The following is a 22611-nucleotide window of genomic DNA, read 5'->3' on the forward strand; positions in this document are numbered from 1 at the left end:
CCTACTGCAACTTCTACATCTATTACACCTACTGCACCTTCTACATCTATTACACCTACTGCACCCGCTACACCTACTGCAACTTCTACATCTATTACACCTACTGCACCTTCTACATCTATTACATATACTGCACCTTCTACATCTATTACACCTACTGCACCCGCTACACCTACTGCAACTTCTACAGCTATTACACCTACTGCACCTTCTACATCTATTACATATACTGCACCTTCTACATCTATTACATCTACTGCACCTTCTACACCTACTGCAACTTCTACATCTATTACACCTACTGCACCTTCTACATCTATTACATCTACTGCACCCGCTACACCTACTGCAACTTCTACATCTATTACATCTACTGCACCCGCTACACCTACTGCAACTTCTACATCTATTACACCTACTGCACCTTCTACATCTATTACACCTACTGCACCTTCTACATCTATTACACCTACTGCACCTTCTACATCTATTACATATACTGCACCTTCTACATCTATTACATATACTGCAACTTCTACATCTATTACACCTACTGCACCTTCTACATCTATTACATATACTGCACCTTCTACACCTACTGCAACTTCTACATCTATTACACCTACTGCACCCGCTACACCTACTGCACCTTCTACATCTATTACACCTACTGCAACTTCTATATCTATTACACCTACTGCACCTTCTACATCTATTACATATACTGCACCTTCTACATCTATTACACCTACTGCACCCGCTACACCTACTGCAACTTCTACAGCTATTACACCTACTGCACCTTCTACATCTATTACACCTACTGCACCCGCTACACCTACTGCAACTTCTACATCTATTACACCTACTGCACCTTCTACATCTATTACATCTACTGCACCCGCTACACCTACTGCAACTTCTACATCTATTACACCTACTGCACCTTCTACATCTATTACATATACTGCACCTTCTACATCTATTACATCTACTGCACCCGCTACACCTACTGCAACTTCTACATCTATTACACCTACTGCACCTTCTACATCTATTACATATACTGCAACTTCTACATCTATTACACCTACTGCAACTTCTACATCTATTACACCTACTGCAACTTCTACATCTATTACATATACTGCACCTTCTACACCTACTGCAACTTCTACATCTATTACACCTACTGCACCTTCTACATCTATTACATATACTGCACCTTCTACACCTACTGCAACTTCTACATCTATTACACCTACTGCACCCGCTACACCTACTGCAACTTCTACATCTATTACATCTACTGCAACTTCTACATCTACTACACCTACTGCACCTTCTACATCTATTACACCTACTGCACCTTCTACATCTATTACACCTACTGCACCCGCTACACCTACTGCAACTTCTACATCTATTACACCTACTGAACCTTCTACATCTATTACATATACTGCAACTTCTACATCTACTACACCTACTGCACCTTCTACATCTATTACACCTACTGCACCTTCTACATCTATTACACCTACTGAACCTTCTACATCTATTACACCTACTGCACCTTCTACATCTATTACACCTACTGAACCTTCTACATCTATTACATATACTGCACCTTCTACATCTATTACACCTACTGCACCTTCTACATCTATTACATATACTGCACCTTCTACATCTATTACATCTACTGCACCCGCTACACCTACTGCAACTTCTACATCTATTACATCTACTGCACCCGCTACACCTACTGCAACTTCTACATCTATTACACCTACTGCACCTTCTACATCTATTACATATACTGCACCTTCTACATCTATTACACCTACTGCACCTTCTACATCTATTACATATACTGCACCTTCTACATCTATTACACCTGCTGCAACTTCTACATCTATTACAGCTTCTACATCTATTACAGCTTCTACATCTATTACAGCTTCTACATCTATTACACCTACTTATCCATTCCTTTAAATCGGACACATCTCTGTCCTCTACATGAATCCACTAATGAGCATAACTATCACATATATGTAACTCTTATATATATAACTATCATATGTAACTATAATTTAGACAAACCTACAGTAGAACAGACGGATTAAAAGAAGCCTCTAACATGTTCGGTGTGCACACCTGTGCACATCTGCAGGTACAGATGTGTGAGCACGAGCATCGCCCTCTCCTGGGACCACAGAAGATCCGCCCTGATCATTATCTAAGTCCACTGTGACACATTTGCTTTGGTGTGACTGTAGCGTATTGATCCAGATTATATCAACCTTGAGATGAATAAACACCGCTGTTTGCTTGGCAGATTAGGAAGTCATTTGAGCAGCTTAGCAGCAACATAAGAGAGTCAGAGCGACTCACCTGCAGAGAGTTCAGAGTGTGATGTAAGAGAGAGATGAAAAAGTGATGATACAGCTCCAGTTGTGGAGGGAAGTTCAGTCCCTGGCAGCAATGCTTTTATCAGAATTCAGTGGACTTTGTGCTGGTTGTGAACGCTGCTGAGCACATGACTCCAGCTCTGGCATCACTTCACTGGCTTCTGGTTGGTTTTAGAGTTAAGATTCTTCTTCTTCTTCTTTTTAAATGTCTTCGCGGCCTTGCTCCTCCACATCTGTCTGAGCTGTGGCTCCTTCACGCTCTCTCAGGTCAGCAGATCAGTTACTGTTAAAGGGACAGTTCGCCTCTTCTGACATGAAGCTGTGTAACGGCCCATATCAGCAACATCATTTCTGAACATCTTCTTACCCCCTGCTGCGTCCTGTGAGCAGAGTTCCAGCCTCGTTTTGGTGCTGATGAAGGTAGTCCGGCTAGTTGGCTGGGGTTTAAAACAGAGGTGTGACCATAATGGGATGTGTGGCTGGGCAGTTAGCTCATCTGGGGGGGCAGAAAACAATACCTGAAAAAAAAATCAGTGGAAAACCACTACTACAACTTCAAGCATAATAATAATAATAATAATAATAATAATAAAAAAAAAAAAAAATAATAATAATAATAATAGTAATAATTCAATTATGGTCACAAAATATGGTCACACTAGCATAAATCATGACCGTTAATTTTGTTAACAGTGTGGAATTTTTTTATGAAGTTTTTTTTGTTTGTTTTTTGTAAAGAAATAGAGAACAGCCCCCCTGTAGCCACGTCCCTGGTTTAAAAAATAAAGCGTTTTGCTTCTCAAAACAATATGCATTCAACAGAGTAATACATTTGCATCACAAAATGGTTCTCCAGGAAAAAGTCAGACCTCACAATCTCTTGGCCCTATTTTCTCTCCCTTCGTATCACTGCCTGCTGTGCAGACCGAGCAGCAAACACTATAACAGGCGCGGCTGTCAGCAGGCGGCAGCAGGCAGTGATATGAAGGGAGGCAAAAATAGGGCCAAGAGATTGTGAGGTCTGACTTTTTCCTGGAGAACCATTTTGTGATGCAAATGTATTACTCTTTTGTATGCAGTATGTAGTATGTAGTATGTAGTTTGCAGTATGTAGTATGCAGTATGTAGTATGTAGTATACAGTATGCAGTATGCAGTATGCAGTATGCAGTATGCAGTATGTAGTATGCAGTATGCAGTATGCAGTATGTAGTATGCAGTATGTAGTATGTAGTATGCATTATGTAGTATGTAGTATGCAGTATGCCGTATGCAGTATGCAGTATGTAGTATGTAGTATGCATTATGTAGTATGCAGTATGCAGTATGCCGTATGCAGTATGCAGTATGTAGTATGTAGTATGCATTATGTAGTATGTAGTATGCAGTATGCCGTATGCAGTATGCAGTATGTAGTATGTAGTATGCATTATGTAGTATGTAGTATGCATTATGTAGTATGCAGTATGCAGTATGCATTATGTAGTCTGTAGTATGTAGTATACAGTATGCAGTATGCAGTATGCAGTATGCAGTATATAGTATGCATTATGTAGTATGCAGTATGCAGTATGTAGTATGTAGTATGTAGTATGCTGGGCGAGTTAACTCGTTATTATTGAGTTAACTCGTTAGTTATTTAACGTCGATAAATATTTTAGCGCGAATTAGCGCAGGTTTTATTTTATTTAAAAAATTATCTTTTTGGGTTTTTTTTGCGCTTTTGTTCCTTTAATGGAAAGTTCAGAGAGACAGGAAGCAGGGAGCAGAGAGAGGGGGAACAACATGCAGCACAGGGCCGTCCGGTGCGGGACTGGAACCGGGGCCAGCTGCAGCGAGGACTATAGGCTCTGTACATGGGGCGCCTGCTCAACCCACTATGCCACGGACCACCCCTGTTTTATTTTTTACATAATGCATACTATATACTGCATACTACATACTACATACTACATACTGCATACTGCATACTGCATACTACATAATGCATACTATATACTGCATACTGCATACTGCATACTGCATACTGCATACTGTATACTACATCATACATGTCACTTATTGAACTTATATTTAATTCAAGTTGTTACTTTTTTCATAATTTCTCCTTTAAAAAAACTCGTTTCATTGTCATTTTTCTGTGCAACATCATCTTTTCTCCTCCTAACGAATCGTTAAACTCTGAAACTTAATTAATTTCCAATCCTGAGCCAGAGAAAAGTTTGAATCGGCTGCAGTTTTGTCCCTTTTCTCTAAACATTTAAAGCGCAGCTTACCTCGGTGAACTTCTGACCTCGGCAGCATCACAGCTCTGCTCTCCTGAACAGGATTATAAAGTGTGAGTCAGCAGATGCTCTGGGAGGCTTCATCTATCCCTGATTCATGTCACCTGAACCCAGAGGGCTCCGTATTCCCTGACAGGTGTGTGTGCACGGCTTCGGATTATTGGGCTCCGTAGATGCTGTGAGGAAGAATCAGAGGTCAGTTCTGTGAGCTCAGCACAAAGCAACAAAGATTTCACAGCTTTTAAACCAAAAACCGAAGAGGCGGGAAGTGTAGAGGCCTCGCTCCACTGTCTGTTTCCTTGAATGACTTGCTGCTATCAGTTGTGTGTTTTGCCTTTAAGTGATATTTTAGACTGGAACTACTACGCTGAGAAGACAATTCAACTTGGCAGTGTTTACAGATGACTTTGGTTCTGTCGACTCCGCCGTCTGGAAGAACTTTAACATGAAAATGGCCGAGTAAAAGTTCCGTACCCTTCTCCATGTTTGGTGGATCCGCCGATTACTTTCTTTTCCTGTTCCACAGCAGACAGCAGCAGACTTTTACAAAATAAAAGCCTGTGAGCAGCAGACTTTTACAAAATAAAAGCCTGTGAGCAACAGACTTTTACAAAATAAAAGCCTGTGAGCAACAGACTTTTACAAAATAAAAGCCTGTGAGCGACAGACTTTTACAAAATAAAAGCCTGTGAGCAGCAGACTTTTACAAAATAAAAGCCTGTGAGCAACAGACTTTTACAGAATAAAAGCCTGTGAGCAACAGACTTTTTATTAATAATTAATCAATAATAATAATATAATAAAAAATTAAAATTAAAATTTTTAAAAAAATTAAAATTAAAAAATTAAAAAATTCAAAATTCAAAAATAAATATAAATATAAATAAAAATTAAATAAAAAATAAATAAATAAATAAAATAAAATAAAATAAAATAAAATAAAATAAAATAAAATAAAATAAAATAAAAAATAAAACAGGGGTGGTCCGTGGCATAGTGGGCTGAGCAGGCGCCCCATGTACAGAGGCTATAGTCCTCGCTGCAGCTGGCCCCGGTTCCAGTCCCGCACCGGACGGCCCTGTGCTGCATGTTGTTCCCCCTCTCTCTGCTCCCTGCTTCCTGTCTCTCTGAACTTTCCATTAAAGGAACAAAAGCGCAAAAAAAAAAAAAAAAGATAATTTTTTAAATAAAATAAAACCTGCGCTAATTCGCGCTAAAATATTTATCGACGTTAAATAACTAACGAGTTAACTCAATAATAACGAGTTAACTCGCCCAGCTCTAGTTAAAACCTTTCATCTGAAATAGTTTGGTTTGAACCTTTGTTTTAAATGTAGAATCTGAAGCACCAACAGTTTGAGGACTCCCTGCAGTTCAGGTCGTCTCTCCTGGTTAAAATCTGTTGGTCTGTGCGTCTCGTGCTCTGGATTTACTGAAGGAGGCATTTTCACCGCAGGTCTTCGGTGTCCGATTGTCACACCTGGTCCTCGTTGCCTCCTGAATATCCTGCAGCTTCAGAGCCGGACTGCTTCTGCGTTTGTTTTCAGTCAGTTTATCTCTTTAGCTTTAACCCTACCTGAATCCGATCCTATAGAATTTCATACACAATGTCCTCTTTTTCATGAAGCAATCTTGAATTTATACGGCCTGACATGAGCGTGGTTTGTCCTGGAGCATGCAGAAAGATCTGATGAAAGCTAAAAACACACAAGAACAAGACAACCTGAAGGAAACAAAACAAAGAAGTTATTTATTATTCATCCTGGTGGACCTCAGGGCGAGGGGGAAGGATGAGAGAAAGTGAAGGGTGGAGAAGGAAGGGCGATGAACAGACTGAGGGAGGGAGAGCAGAAAACAAACAGGGAGGTGGGCTCACTGGAGGGAAACTGAGCTTTTCAGCCAGAGTTCCTGAGACAGAGGTGTAGTTATATTCAGCTTTTCTTAAAGGAAACAAAAGGAGAAGCTTTCCACTCTAAAGTCTGAAGTTTGGTGGCAGATGAGCTCTGAAAACACATCCAGCCAATGGGAATGGACAGAATCTGGAAACTGGAAGCTTTCTGGTTTAAGTTTGAAGCTCATTTATATTCTGAGTTGCATCATAATGGAGAAGAAAATGCTTCAAACTGAGAGCTTAAAACCATCAGTTATTGTGTCATGATGATTGGTTTGTTGTTAGCTTTTTCTAAGACAATAAAAAGTTGGGTTTTAGACTCACAGGGCACCTCTGTAGCATCGCTTTCTGCTCCCCGTCCAGCCGCGTCCTATTTCTGACCTGGGCCTCTTCACATCTGCACTGGAAAATCACTGGAATTCTTACCAAGTATATTTGTCTCATTTCTAGTCAAAATATCTCATTAAACTTAATATCAGACACAACTGCCTAACAAGCACCATTTCAGCCAGATATAGGGACTGGTTTTAATACAATACATCTGGAATATCTTGTTAAATGAAAAAGTCTTGAAAACAAATTGTTTTGAGTCATATTTCATATGAAACAAGCTTTTTTTTGACATTTGAAGAGGTTTTTAATCTAATTTCAAGATCACTTTTATCTCAAAAGTCCTAAATATCACATTTTATTTCAAGAAATCTGGACAAGCCGATTTTCACTAGTTCCATTGGCAGATTTCTTTGCTTATTTCAAGCAAAAATGTCTTTTATTTGTTGTTAACTGGTAACTTACTCTCATCTGATTTAGCTCTGCAGTGATGAAGGAGTGCAGGCAGAGATATTAATATTAAGTTTCATTTCTCTCCAGAATCAGCAAACATGATGTACAGAAGCAGCTGTTTGGCACCTATTATGGCTCTTATGGCTCGTCTATACAGACGCAGACATCAGGTAACTTCTGCCTGCGCAGAGACGTGGAAGTCAACAATTACAAGTGCAAGGAAATGCACTAAATACAATGCAGCAACATCTAACCTTTGAGCAGAAACAGTTCACACAAACTGCAGGAAAAGAACAAACTTTGTTCCTTATTCTGTTAAACAGAACAGAAAAGACTCCCCCCAAACCTCGCAGCCAAAGTTAAGAGTCAACACTTTGCTTTGCATCAGCTCACACATGGAGGCACACGGTGACGCCACAGGACCTGCAGCCTCCTCCTTTACTTCTGTCGCTCCACATTAAAGATGTTCTCCTGCTGCAGGCTGCATCCCTGCGCTGCCTTTACATAAGCACCTCCATCAGAGAGAAGGGAAACAGGAAACTCCGTATCAGACGGGTCAGCTGTCCAAGTTAGAGCCCAGATCTTTCATGAGATCAGAACACATGATTGTGTTAAACTGTCATTACAACGTATATACCCGAGAGCTCAGAAGTGTAGGTGATGCAACTGTAAATGTATTTTATTTCTACAGCCCTTTACAGACAATCCTTACGATGTACCAAACTGCTGGTAATTTAGCCAATAATCCGATCCGATCCGATTCTTAGTCAGATTAAGGTGTCTACATGCACTCTTAACCCGAACTAGTTGAGTTTACTAGAAAATCGCGTGGAAACCCGTTGCCTTATCCCGTTTAAGTTTTTACAAAACATGAAACTAAACCTTTTAAGTTGTATTGGCATAGATAACTTAGACATATTCAAGTTTACAGTCGTAACCTTTACTCAAAACCATTAGTTCACATAACTTATCTCTTTTCTGAGGTCTAGCCAACCATTTTAGGTCAAATGCACATAAAATATATAAAAGCATTACTTAACATCATTTGTTGATATAAGTAATGTATTGTCTTCAAATTTTAATTAATGACTTATACTGTTTTGATTTAGAGTTTGTATATACCATTGTAGCAATGGTAGAGGTGGAGGCAAGAAAAGGCTTAGTCCAGACTTCCTCCTGCAGTAAGCACTTTTATCTTGACAGACAGTTCACAGGAACAATAGTGAATTTCAACCAACCCACATGTATTCGAACAAGTGGTGGTAACTTTCTATCTCACCACTTTCAGTTATGGTGCAGATTTAGTTAAAATGCAACACGAACAAAAACCTTGTACTACACCGTCACTGCGTACAGAACATAAACATAAACCCATACAAACTCTACCACAGCACTAAATACAGCACATAAACGGGGAACAGAGAGCACCCATAATGCAATGCGGCAACACACCCAAAGCACGCCACAATATATTGTTTAAAAAGAAATTTGTATGAGAAGGAAGAAATTAAAAAATACTTTTAAATTGTTCAAGTTATTTTATTTCAGAAAACACTGATATTAACAAATAAAAATTAACACAAATAATTCACTGCAGCAATAATGAATTAAGACTGGTGCAGTCTTAAGCTAACCTTTAGCAAACGTTTAGCAACCAGACCGATCTTAATAATTGCTTTACACACTCTTCCGTCTACTTAGTGTCGTTAAAACTACTTTAAAACATCCACAGTTTATTTTTAAATACACAATTCAGTTTTCTCCAAAAATCGAGCTGGTCACGCTCTCACACAGGACGGGTCTTGACTCTCAGTTGAACTTCAAATAGGCTCCGCCCCTCCCTCACAGAACGTAACTTTATATGTAATCTCTGCTTAACATGATCATTGCAGTGTATATTTTCACATTTCTAATCCAAAGAACTAATTTGATTTAGTAATTACATAGATTTTTACAAAACATAATAGAATAAGTAATGAACACTAAAACGTTTAATTGAAAACAAATTCGGGTTTACAGTGTGCATTTAATAACTCAGGCTGATTGTAATTTAGCCAATAATCCGATCCGATCCAGTTCTTAGTCAGATTAAGGTGTCTACATGCACTTAATAACTCAATCTGATTGTAATTTAGCCAATAATCCGATCCGATCCAGTTCTTAGTCAGATTAAGGTGTCTACATGCACTTAATAACTCATTCTGATCGTAATTTAGCCAATAATCCGATCCTTTCAGGGCCATGTGACCCCACTGAGAGACTTCTGGGACTGTTCCTTTATTATAGTTAAGAACAGTTTAAATCCGTGTGTTCAATCTCATGACAAAAAGAAGATCTTAGTCTCAGCTATGATGGTTTTCCAGCCGCGCACAAGTCGTTTGGATTTCTGACTCCAGCCAGATATCCTTATTTCATCATCCAGAGAGTTGCCTCAGTAAAGGGATTTTATTGACTGAACATAACCCTGAAAAACAGGAGCTGGATGCTGAGCTCCCATCCTGAGGTTCAGAGTTCCCAGTTAAACGGTTGAGAAGGACAGTTGCTCCCGGAGGCTCTTTAAGATGGTTCAAAGGTCCAAAAACTACACATTCACTCACTCTGACTGACCTTTTAGCTTTAACCCTCATACCTGATTTAAAACACAACTTCATTTCTGAAAAGGGACATTTTTGTCCCCCTTTAAAACAACCTAAAAACATCATATGTTAATATTTTTTTCCACTTTTTTTTCATAAATCTTTTATTCCACTTCAGTTCTGATCATAACTACCAAGTTTTCAATTATTCTAAAAAAAAATTAATCCTTTAAATACTGGTTTATATGATGTAAATGCCAATTTCTGTAAAAAACAAAAAAACACAAAAACTGCTGTATTTTCAAAATATGGAATGCAAAGTGGAATTATTGAGTGGGGATAATTATGGTCTGGGATATGTCAATGATTAGCAATAATATTGATTTTTAGGGATTTTAATTTTTTTGTTATGCCTGGTTTAAAAAAAAAAACTCCTTAATTTCTGAAAAGGGACATTTTTGTCCCCTTTTAAAACGACCTAAAAACATCATATATTCATATTTTTTTCAACTTTTTTTTCCATAAACCATTTCTTCCACTTCAGTTCTGATCATAACCAGCAAGTTTTCAATTATTTTCAAAAAAATTAACCCTTTAGATGCCAATTTGAACTTTTTAGCCCAAATTTGAAGCCTTTAGGTGCCAGTATTTTCAAAATATGGAATGCAAAGTGGAATTATTGAGTAGGGATAATTATGGTCTGGGATATGTCGATGATCAGCAACAACATTGATTTTTTGGGATTTTTAATTTTTGTTTTTATGCCTGATTTAAAAAAAAAAACTCCTTAATTTCTGAAAGGGACATTTTTGTCCCCTTTTAAAATGATCCCCAAAATACCATATGTTACTATTTTTTTCTCCACTTTTTTTTCCAGAAAAAACTGATTAAGTTGCTGCCTGAGGATCAATAACAAGGTATTTATTAACAGGAGCATGCATGCATCAGCGGCTGTGAGTTACGCTGAAATGCTCACAGCGTGGAAGGATGCTAATAAATATCTGGAAGGAGGCAGTTGGGCTTCCTACAGCAGAGCGCTCCACATATATCATAATTAAGCCATCACACACATGGCTGAAGTTCCCAACACGTTTTAAATATATGTCCGTATATCACAGACTGAAGCCAGCGATGTTTATCAGATAATTAACTCTGATAAAACTGATAAAATGCAACATGGAGCCACATCCAGTCAGGAGTAAACATGTAGGGTCACTGTGTGCCTCTCAGAGACGATAACTGTAACTGTCCCACTTACTGACATCTAGTGGCCTAGTTGGAGATAGCAGCCGTCTGAAACAACATTTTTTTTATTCCTGTTATTTTTCTCCTGGCCAAAGTTTTTTTTACAGAAAGTCTCCCGGTGACCAACAGCCCTTAGTTACCGTTGCTACCAAGTGTTCCAATCTCACGCAAAATGGAATTCAAGTTACTATGACAACAGCTGACGATTTAAAAGTGATTTCTGAGGAAACAAAATAATAATTTTTTTGTTTATTGCTGCCATAAGTGCCATAACATTTGTTGTGCAAACACACTTTTAACATCAGCATCTTTCTGTAGTTTTTATGTAGAAGCCTCGCTCCACTGTCTGTTTCCTTGAATGACTTGCTGCTATCAGTTGTGTGTTTTGCCTTTAAGTGATATTTTAGACTGGAACTACTACGCTGAGAAGACAATTCAACTTGGCAGTGTTTACAGATGACTTTGGTTCTGTCGACTCCGCCGTCTGGAAGAACTTTAACATGAAAATGGCCGAGTTAAAGTTCCGTACCCTTCTCCATGTTTGGTGGATCCGCCGATTACTTTCTTTTCCTGTTCCACAGCAGACAGCAGCAGACTTTTACAAAATAAAAGCCTGTGAGCAACATACTTTTACAAAATAAAAGCCTGTGAGCAACAGACTTTTACAGAATAAAAGCCTGTGAGCAACAGACTTTTACAGAATAAAAGCCTGTGAGCAACAGACTTTTACAAAATAAAAGCCTGTGAGCAGCAGACTTTTACAAAATAAAAGCCTGTGAGCAACAGACTTTTACAGAATAAAAGCCTGTGAGCAACAGACTTTTACAAAATAAAAGCCTGTGAGCAACAGACTTTTACAAAATAAAAGCCTGTGAGCAGCAGACTTTTACAGAATAAAAGCCTGTGAGCAGCAGCCTTTTACAAAATAAAAGCCTGTGAGCAACAGACTTTTACAGAATAAAAGCCTGTGAGCAGCAGACTTTTACAAAATAAAAGCCTGTGAGCAACAGACTTTTACAGAATAAAAGCCTGTGAGCAGCAGACTTTTACAAAATAAAAGCCTGTGAGCAACAGACTTTTACAGAATAAAAGCCTGTGAGCAACAGACTTTTACAAAATAAAAGCCTGTGAGCAGCAGACTTTTACAGAATAAAAGCCTGTGAGCAGCAGACTTTTACAAAATAAAAGCCTGTGAGCAACAGACTTTTACAGAATAAAAGCCTGTGAGCAACAGACTTTTACAAAATAAAAGCCTGTGAGCAACATACTTTTACAAAATAAAAGCCTGTGAGCAACATACTTTTACAAAATAAAAGCCTGTGAGCAACAGACTTTTACAAAATAAAAGCCTGTGAGCAGCAGACTTTTACAGAATAAAAGCCTGTGAGCAACAGACTTTTACAGAATAAAAGCCTGTGAGCAACAGACTTTTACAGAATAAAAGCCTGTGAGCAACAGACTTTTACAGAATAAAAGCCTGTGAGCAACAGACTTTTACAGAATAAAAGCCTGTGAGCAACAGACTTTTACGAATAAAAGCCTGTGAGCGACAGACTTTTACAAAATAAAAACCTGTGAGCAGCAGACTTTTACAAAATAAAAGCCTGTGAGCAACAGACTTTTACAAAATAAAATAAATAATAAAACAGGGGTGGGTTCTCTGAACTTTCCATCAAAGGCACAAAAGCCCCAAAAAATTATTAAAAAAAATAAAAAAAACCTGCGTTAATGCACGATAAAATATTTATCGTGCATTAAATTAAATTAAATCAAGTTAACGCGATAATAACGAGTTAACCCGCCCAGCCCTACTTCACTTCTATAGTTCCAGTTGTTACTTTTACATTTTAAACAATCAAAGTAGGATTAAACTGTAAAAAATACGACATCCTGAACGTATCCCGACGTGACCAAGAAAAGCTTTCAAAACTGAAACATTTTGAATTTCTAATTTAACATTCATGAAGACATTAAAATATGTCATAATATGAAAACAAAGCAAATAACAGTTAAATGTCATTAGATGATCAGCTATAAATCACCTTTCATGTGATGCACCTGCAGCCTAATTACCTCAGCGCCTGATTATTTGCCTGGAATAAGAGATTCTACACGTCGGTGTATTCCCTGCTTTAATGTGTGTGATGCTGTGGGAATAATAAAGTTTATCATATTTATCATATTTAGTAAAGTTCTGAACCACGAACAGATTCCACTGCGACACCCTGAGCTCACGATGCCGATGTTAAAACACGACTTCAGCTTTAATGAGTCTGGTGAATGTGCAGCCGACGGGATTCTGGAATCTCTTATCTTATAGAATCCCTTAAATCTCCCCCGGGGCCCCATTTACAGTCTGATTTGGAGGTTACGGGGCCTCTCCGTCCTTCAGCTCGGCTGCCGCGATCTTTATGCAACAGATCTGATGTTTCTGACGCGGGGTCAAGATTCATTTAGCTGCAGCTGGTTTAAGGTTTTCAGTTCGAAACGTCAAAGAAATGAGGAAACAAAGTATTTATTTTATCTTCAGCACTGATTTTTAAGGTTCTTTTAGTTGTTTGTAAATGTCTTAATGGTCTCGGGCCTTCTTATCTGTCTGATCTGCTTTTAAATCATGAGCCCTCGCGGACCCTGAGGTCCTCTGGTACCGGCCTTTTAGTTCTTCCTAAAGTTCGAACAAAAACTTATGGTGATAAGTCATCTGTGGAACAGCCTGCCAGAGAAGCTCAGGCTGCAGAGACTGTTGATGTTTTTAAAAAGAGGCTCAAGACACACCTTTTTAGTTTAGCTTACAGATAAATTTAATTTGATTTATTAATTAATTAATTAATTTATTTATTTATTTATTTATTTATTTATTTATTTATTATTACATTTTCATTTTAATTAATTATTTTTTTATTTTTGTTTTGTTTTGTTTTATCTATTCATCCCTTATTTTAATTATTATTTTTTTTATTATTTTATTATACACTTATTTATCCAGTGTTTTTATCTTTGTGCTGCTTTTTAGTATGAAAAGTGCTATTTAAATTAAGTTTGATTTGATCGGTTTTATTGAAAGAATTCATTTTGAGATGCTAAATGCTGGACGGGTTCATTTTCCTTTTCAGTTTTAGAAATCCTCAGTTTGACCGTCATGAGGTTTCCTGCAGCATCAGATGTCCGGATGAAAAGTTCCACAGACCCAGAACATTCATTTCAACACATTTATCAGGAAAACTTTGAGATATTTATTAACTGGTTTAACTCTGAAACACAGTGAGTCATTTCACAGCAGGCTCACCCCAACAGGAACAGTTGTTCTGCAGGATGAATGTGATGAAACATTCGGTGTGTGCCTGTGTGAGCTCCCATTGGTTCGGTTCTGCTGGCTCTCTGATAAGATAATAATATGATTCATGGGTTATTGAGTCTGATTTGTGTCCAGAATACTTTGAATGGTCATCCAGAGCTGCACAATGAGGCCCACAGTGTGGAAGGGTGGGTGGGGGGGGGGGGGGGGGGGGGGCTTCTTATCCCACATCCTAAAAAAGAAGCTACGAACTATCCCTTTAAAGGACCGGGTGGAGGCCGGGGCAGGGAATAACTGCACAGATAAAGAGGCCATATAAAGAATGAATGAGATTCAGTTTAAAACAGTTTCAGGAGGAGCTGAAAGCTACAGCATCACAGGTGTTTCCACCAATTAGTGACTTAGTTAGTTAGTTAGTTAGTTAGTTAGCTCGTTAGTTAGTTATTTATTTATTATTAGTTAGTGATTGTTAGTTAGTTAGTTAGTTAGTTAGTTAGTTAGTTAGTTAGCTACTTCGCTCGTTAGTTAGTTAGTTAGTTAGTTAATTATTATTAGTTAGTTAGTTAGTTAGTTAGTTAGTTAGTTAGTTAGTTAGTTAGTTAGTTAGCTACTTCACTCGTTGGTTAGTTTGTTAATTATTATTAGTTAGTTAGTTAGTTAGTTAGTTAGTTAGTTAGTTAGTTAGATAGCTACTTCACTCGTTGGTTAGTTTGTTAATTATTATTAGTTAGTGAGTTAGTGAGTTAGTTAGTTAGTTAGTTAGTTAGTTAGTTAGTTAGTTAGTTAGTTAGTTAGTTAGTTAGTTAGTTAGTTAGTTAGTTGGTTAATAATGAGGCGTAGAATACCAAAGAGGTAAGAAGAAAAGTAACCAGCTCATTGTAGCCTAATGTAGCGGAGTAAGAGGACAGTTTCTGCTGCACACATCTACTCAAGTAAAGTAAAAAGTATAGTGATTTAAAACTACTCCTAGAAGTACAATGTTTTCAAAAACATACTCAAGTAAATGTAACTCGTTACTACCCACCTCTGACTAAACGTCACGGCTTAAAGAGGCTGAATGATCATGTTATTTCCATCCGCTTTAAGGTGGACATCAACACTCTTTTCATATCTTTTATTCCACCTGAGTTTTCTAATCCTGTGTTCTGGGGTTGTTTGCTGTCGGTGGGGTATTATTATTCTCCATCCTAAGCACCCACCCCACAGTGGAGCAGCTGGAGCCTGACCTTCATGCAGAGGCCAGCCCGTATACGTCCATCCTGTTTACCGTGGCTTCTTCTGTCCACTGACCCGCTGAACCGCATGTTAGAGCAGCAGGTTCTGTCCACAGAGCTGTTCCTTCATGACCCAGAAAACCTGTTGGTGATCAAACACGATCTGCACACATATATGCCACTAAAGTCTTTTCATTGTCTGCTTTAGAGGCGGCATGAAGCCCCAGAAAAGCCCCAGAAAGAGGCAGCATGGAGCCCCAGAAAGAGGCAGCATGGAGCCCAGAAAGAGGCAACATGGAGCCCCAGAAAGAGGCAGCATGGAGCCAGAAAGAGGCAGTATGAAGCCCCAGAAGGAGGCAGTATGAAGCCCCAGAAAGAGGCAGTATGAAGCCCCAGAAAGAGGCAGTATGAAGCCCCAGAAAGAGGCAACATGGAGCCCCAGAAAGAGGCAGTATGAAGCCCCAGAAAGAGGCAACATGGAGCCCCAGAAAGAGGCAACATGGAGCCCCAGAAAGAGGCAACATGAAGCCCCAGAAAGAGGCAACATGGAGCCCCAGGAAGAGGCAACATGAAGCCCCAAAAAGAGGCAGTATGAAGCCCCAGAAAGAGGCGGCATGGAGCCCCAGGAAGAGGCAGTACGAAGCCCAGAAAGAGGCAACATGAAGCCCCAGAAAGAGGCACCATGGAGCCCCAGGAAGAGGCAACATGGAGCCCCAGAAAGAGGCAACATGGAGCCCCAGAAAGAGGCAACATGGAGCCCCAGGAAGAGGCAACATGGAGCCCCAGGAAGAGGCAACATGGAGCCCCAGAAAGAGGCACCATGGAGCCCCAGAAAGAGGCAACATGAAGCCCCAGAAAGAGGCACCATGGAGCCCCAGAAAGAGGCAACATGAAGCCCCAGAAAGAGGCACCATGGAGCCCCAGAAAGAGGCAACATGAAGCCCCAGAAAGAGGCAACATGGAGCCCCAGGAAGAGGCAACATGGAGCCCCAGGAAGAGGCAACATGAAGCCCCAAAAAGAGGCAGTATGAAGCCCCAGAAAGAGGCACCATGGAGCCCCAGAAAAGCCCCAGAAAGAGGCAGCATGGAGCCCAGAAAGAGGCAGCATGGAGCCCAGAAAGAGGCAACATGGAGCCCCAGAAAGAGGCAGCATGGAGCCCAGAAAGAGGCAGTATGAAGCCCCAGAAGGAGGCAGTATGAAGCCCCAGAAAGAGGCAGTATGAAGCCCCAGAAAGAGGCAACATGGAGCCCCAGAAAGAGGCAGTATGAAGCCCCAGAAAGAGGCAACATGGAGCCCCAGAAAGAGGCAACATGGAGCCCCAGAAAGAGGCACCATGGAGCCCCAGGAAGAGGCAGTATGAAGCCCCAGAAAGAGGCAACATGAAGCCCCAGAAAGAGGCAACATGGAGCCCCAGGAAGAGGCAACATGGAGCCCCAGGAAGAGGCAACATGAAGCCCCAAAAAGAGGCAGTATGAAGCCCCAGAAAGAGGCGGCATGAAGCCCCAGAAAAGCCCCAGAAAGAGGCAGCATGGAGCCCAGAAAGAGGCAGCATGGAGCCCAGAAAGAGGCAACATGGAGCCCCAGAAAGAGGCAGCATGGAGCCCAGAAAGAGGCAGTATGAAGCCCCAGAAGGAGGCAGTATGAAGCCCCAGAAAGAGGCAGTATGAAGCCCCAGAAAGAGGCAGTATGAAGCCCCAGAAAGAGGCAACATGGAGCCCCAGAAAGAGGCAGTATGAAGCCCCAGAAAGAGGCAACATGGAGCCCCAGAAAGAGGCAACATGGAGCCCCAGAAAGAGGCACCATGGAGCCCCAGGAAGAGGCAACATGGAGCCCCAGGAAGAGGCAACATGAAGCCCCAAAAAGAGGTAACATGGAGCCCCAAAAAGAGGCAGTATGAAGCCCCAGAAAGAGGCACCATGGAGCCCCAGGAAGAGGCAACATGAAGCCCCAAAAAGAGGCAGTATGAAGCTCCAGAAAGAGGCAACATGAAGCCCCAGAAAGAGGCAACATGGAGCCCCAGGAAGAGGCAACATGGAGCCCCAGGAAGAGGCAACATGGAGCCCTAGAAAGAGGCAGTATGGAGCCCCAGAAAGAGGCAACAAGAAGCCCCAGAAAGAGGCAACATGAAGCCCCAGAAAGAGGCAACATGGAGCCCAGAAAGAGGCAACATGGAGCCCCAGAAAGAGGCAACATGAAGCCCCAGAAAGAGGCAACATGGAGCCCCAGAAAGAGGCAACATGAAGCCCCAAAAAGAGGCAACATGGAGCCCCAGAAAGAGGCAACATGAAGCCCCAGAAAGAGGCAACATGGAGCCCCAGAAAGAGGCAACATGGAGCCCCAGGAAGAGGCAACATGGAGCCCCAGAAAGAGGCAACATGAAGCCCCAGAAAGAGGCAACATGGAGCCCCAGGAAGAGGCAACATGGAGCCCCAGGAAGAGGCAACATGGAGCCCCAGAAAGAGGCAACAAGAAGCCCCAGGAAGAGGCAACTTGGAGCCCCAGGAAGAGGCAACATGAAGCCCCAGAAAGAGGCAACATGGAGCCCAGAAAGAGGCAACATGAAGCAACAGAAAGAGGCAACATGAAGCAACAGAAAGAGGCAACATGAAGCCCCAGAAGAGGCAACTTGGAGCCCCAGGAAGAGGCAACATGAAGCCCCAGAAAGAGGCAACATGGAGCCCCAGAAAGAGGCAACATGAAGCAACAGAAAGAGGCAACATGAAGCAACAGAAAGAGGCAACATGAAGCCCCAGAAAGAGGCAACATGAAGCCCCAGAAAGAGGCAACATGGAGCCCAGAAAAGCCCCAGAAAAGCCCCAGAAAGAGGCAACATGGAGCCCCAGAAAAGCCCCAGAAAAGCCCCAGAAAGAGGCAACATGGAGCCCCAGAAAAGCCCCAGAAAGAGGCACCCAGGACCCTCTGGCTGGCTCTTTCTGGGCTCCGTCAGCCTCGCAGTAATTTCTCATTTCCTGCATCTGCACAGAGTTCACATTTATTTACTTTAGCTGCTTTAGGAATCCCACAGAAATCACACGTTCCGTGACGCTGCCGCCGCGCCAGACAAAAAGGTCGCCCATAATTGATACTGTGACATTGGAGAGGCAGGACAGAGGGTAATTAATGTTCTGCCCTGGTGTTTTATAGGTGGGCTTCTTCTGCCCCCTGGTGGTGTGTTTGGATGTGAGAAAAGGCTTTAAAAGGCCTCCACCTTTCTTATTTCAGGAGCCTCTGTGTCATTTTATCTCGATAAACAGACGTTTCTTCACGCTGTGAATGATTTGATCAGGACGGAGAGTGTTTCATCACTTTTAAAGCATCAAACCCAGCTGGAACGCTGTGTAAACACAGCTTTAAATGGGACTTATCTTATCCCAGCGCACAGTCACAGGAGGGGAATCCATTTATTGACCCATAAAGGTGTCCGTGCGACCCTTTCACCTTCACCGGTTGCGTCACACTTTCCTTTTTGGGGTTGTTTGGTTGTTTTCCAGATGATTTCACCATTTTTTCTCCCAGAATCATGTGAATGTACAGACTGTTCTGCTTCCAGGCAGCAGATCTGCAAACATTCCAAGGATTCATCTGGTTTTCCATCTTGTTTTAAACTGCATCCCATGAAAGAAGCTCTGAAGCTCTTCCTGTTTGATGTGGGAGGATTTTAAGGTGGATTATTCAAATGATGCTGTGACAATTCAATTCAATTCATTTTTTTTTTATATAGCGCCAAATACAACAAATGTCATCTCAAGGCGCTTAAATAGTACAGTCCAATTATAGCCAATTGTTGTATATTTACGGTAGATTTACAACAGTATCCTGTATTTTACAATAATTGTAAAATAATTTATAATATATATAATTTTACAATAATAATACAATAATTACAATAATAATTTTACAATAATTGTAAAATACTGTTGAACATTCATCCCTCACATGTAAATTAACAGTTAAATCAGCCATTTAACAATAAAATACGTTATTATACTGTTAAATAAATTACGGTAGATGTGCCGTAAAATTACTAAAACACAGTTATCCTACCGTCATGTACTGTAATCCAAAAAACGGTAATATACTGTTAAAATAAATAACAGCAGTTGCACTGTTTTGCAGTTTTATTTTTTTGCAGCATTATTTTGATTATTTACTTTATTTATATTTAAATATATATTATATATTTATTATATTATATTTATATTTTTTAAATATATTATTATATTTTGATTATTCATCAAATAGTATACTTTTTGATAAATAACAGTAGTTACACTGTAAAATAACAGTAAAGTACTGGTGTCCCTGCTGCCAGTATTTTACTGTTATTTTACAGGGAAATTCTTTACAGTGTAATTATTTTCAAAATAATCCAATTCATTCATACAGAGCCAATTCAAAAGCACTTTCCTGGCTAAGGAAACCAACAAAAAAACTGGGCTGTAAGGGGTCAGGCATCCATCCGAGCACGATGTTCTCTCGATGTTCCTGAACAAACACTTTAACCTTAAACAAACAGTCAGTTTGCTTTAGACAGACTGAAGAAAAACACGTGTTTTTCATTGATTTGGCTTCATATCAGGACAGAAGAACATTTCATCTCCGCATCTCATCAGCCCCTCGGCTCATAACAGCTGCAGGAATCTGAATTTAAAAAGAAAGAGGAAAACTCAAAAGTAGAAATGTCCCCACTTTTATTAAATGGATTAAGATGCTATACAGATACCGAATGGCTCAAATTCAAACAAATAATGATATTTCTCCTAAAATTACCCTCTCACGCTCCACAAGACAAGGCTGCGGTCTCTCGCCCTTGCTATTCACGCTGGCAATAGAACCGTTAGCGATAGCAATAAGATCCCACCCATTAATTAAAGGGAAACAGATAGGGGGCGTCACCCACAAAATTTCGTTGTATGCGGACGATGTCCTAATTTATTTGACAGAACCGGAATCGTCAATACCCACATTAATAGAAACATTAACCGAATACAGTGTTAACTCTGGATAAATCTCAATAAGAGTGTTGTAATGCCACTTAACACAGCTGGGACGAACATATCGTGACATAATATACCCTTTCAATGGTGCTCTGAGAAATTAACATATCTGGGCCTTCAGATCCCCAACGTATGTTCAAAGGCTTTTTCTCTAAACTATTTACCTCTACTAAAAAAAACTGAAGCGGAGCTTAAAAGGTGGATGAACCTTCCTCTGTCCTTGGTGGGTCGAATCAGTTGTATTAAAATGAATGTCCTGCCGAAATTTCTCTTTCTGTTTCAGACGCTACCCACTACGGTACCTAAATACTTCTTTAAACAGCTGCATTCAGCTCCATCTGGGTTCATACGGAGGGGCAAAATTCCCAGAATAAGGTTAAAAATTCTTCAGGGAACACCTCAGGAAGGCGGACTGAAACTCTCTAATTTTGAAACTTATTACTGGGCAGCACAGTGCTGGTCTGGGTATGGAAAGCAAATTTACAGCAAACCCCCCCCCTTGGGTACAGATGGAATAACATGATATTAATTCTATGTGTCTTGCGTCACTCCCATATGTTCCCTCACTCAAACAACATTGCACGCTGACAACAAACCCATTCATAAAACATACTTATAAATTGTGGTCTGATTTACGTAAAAAGACCCAAAGCAGTCAACCGTTATATAACCTTACTCCCTTTCATGCAAAGCCTTTTCTACCAAAGGTCCTAAGAGATGGCATCACCCAAGTATGGTTTACAAAGGGCATTAGGACATTCGGGGACTTAAACAAAAATGGAATCCTGGAGTCAATTTGAAAACCTTACAGCTAAATACAACCTTGATGAGAGGCACTTCTTCAAATTCCTGCAACTCAAGCATTATATTCGAACGGAACGGGGGGGCAGACTTCTACCAGTTAAATACAACCCTTAGATGATGTACTGAGTAGTAAAAAAGAACTCAAGAGGTTTATATTTCGCATGTATACTGTTAGAAAAAGAGGGGCTTAAGGTTTGGGAAAAATGGGAGGCCGACTTGAAGATGCTGATTGGATTGAGCTATGTGAAAAGGCCCAACGCTTTTCCTTTAATAGTAAAAATATATTAACCCAGTATAATCTGATGCATAGAGTCTATCACACCCCCAAGCTTTTCCCCCTGAAGCTGCGTTTCAGCTGCTTTTTCAGCTGCGTTTCAGCTGCGTTTCAGTTGCTTTTCAGCTGCTTTTTCAGCTGCGTTTCAGCTGCGTTTCAGCTGCGTTTTCAGCTGCGTTTCAGCTGCGTTTCAGCTGCGTTTCAGCTGCATTTTCAGCTGCGTTTCAGCTGCTTTTCAGCTGCGTTTCAGCTGCGTTTTCAGCTGTTTTCAGCTGCATTTTCAGCTGCGTTTCAGCTGCGTTTTCAGCTGTTTTCAGCTGCATTTTCAGCTGCGTTTCAGCTGCGTTTTCAGCTGTTTTCAGCTGCATTTTCAGCTGCGTTTTCAGCTGCGTTTCAGCTGCGTTTCAGCTGCGTTTTCAGCTGTTTTCAGCTGCGTTTTCAGCTGCATTTTCAGCTGCGTTTCAGCTGCGTTTTCAGCTGTTTTCAGCTGCATTTTCAGCTGCGTTTTCAGCTGCGTTTCAGCTGCGTTTCAGCTGCGTTTCAGCTGCGTTTTCAGCTGCGTTTCAGCTGCGTTTCAGCTGCATTTTCAGCTGCGTTTCAGCTGCTTTTCAGCTGCGTTTCAGCTGCGTTTCAGCTGTTTTCAGCTGCATTTTCAGCTGTGTTTCAGCTGCGTTTTCAGCTGTTTTCAGCTGCATTTTCAGCTGCGTTTCAGCTGCGTTTTCAGCTGTTTTCAGCTGCATTTTCAGCTGTGTTTTCAGCTGTTTTCAGCTGCGCTTCAGCTGCGCTTCAGCTGCGTTTTCAGCTGCGTTTCAGCTGCGTTTTCAGCTGTT

Source organism: Odontesthes bonariensis, chromosome 13 (genome assembly GCF_027942865.1).
Source record: "Odontesthes bonariensis isolate fOdoBon6 chromosome 13, fOdoBon6.hap1, whole genome shotgun sequence".
In the NCBI taxonomy this organism is placed as follows: domain Eukaryota; kingdom Metazoa; phylum Chordata; class Actinopteri; order Atheriniformes; family Atherinopsidae; genus Odontesthes; species Odontesthes bonariensis.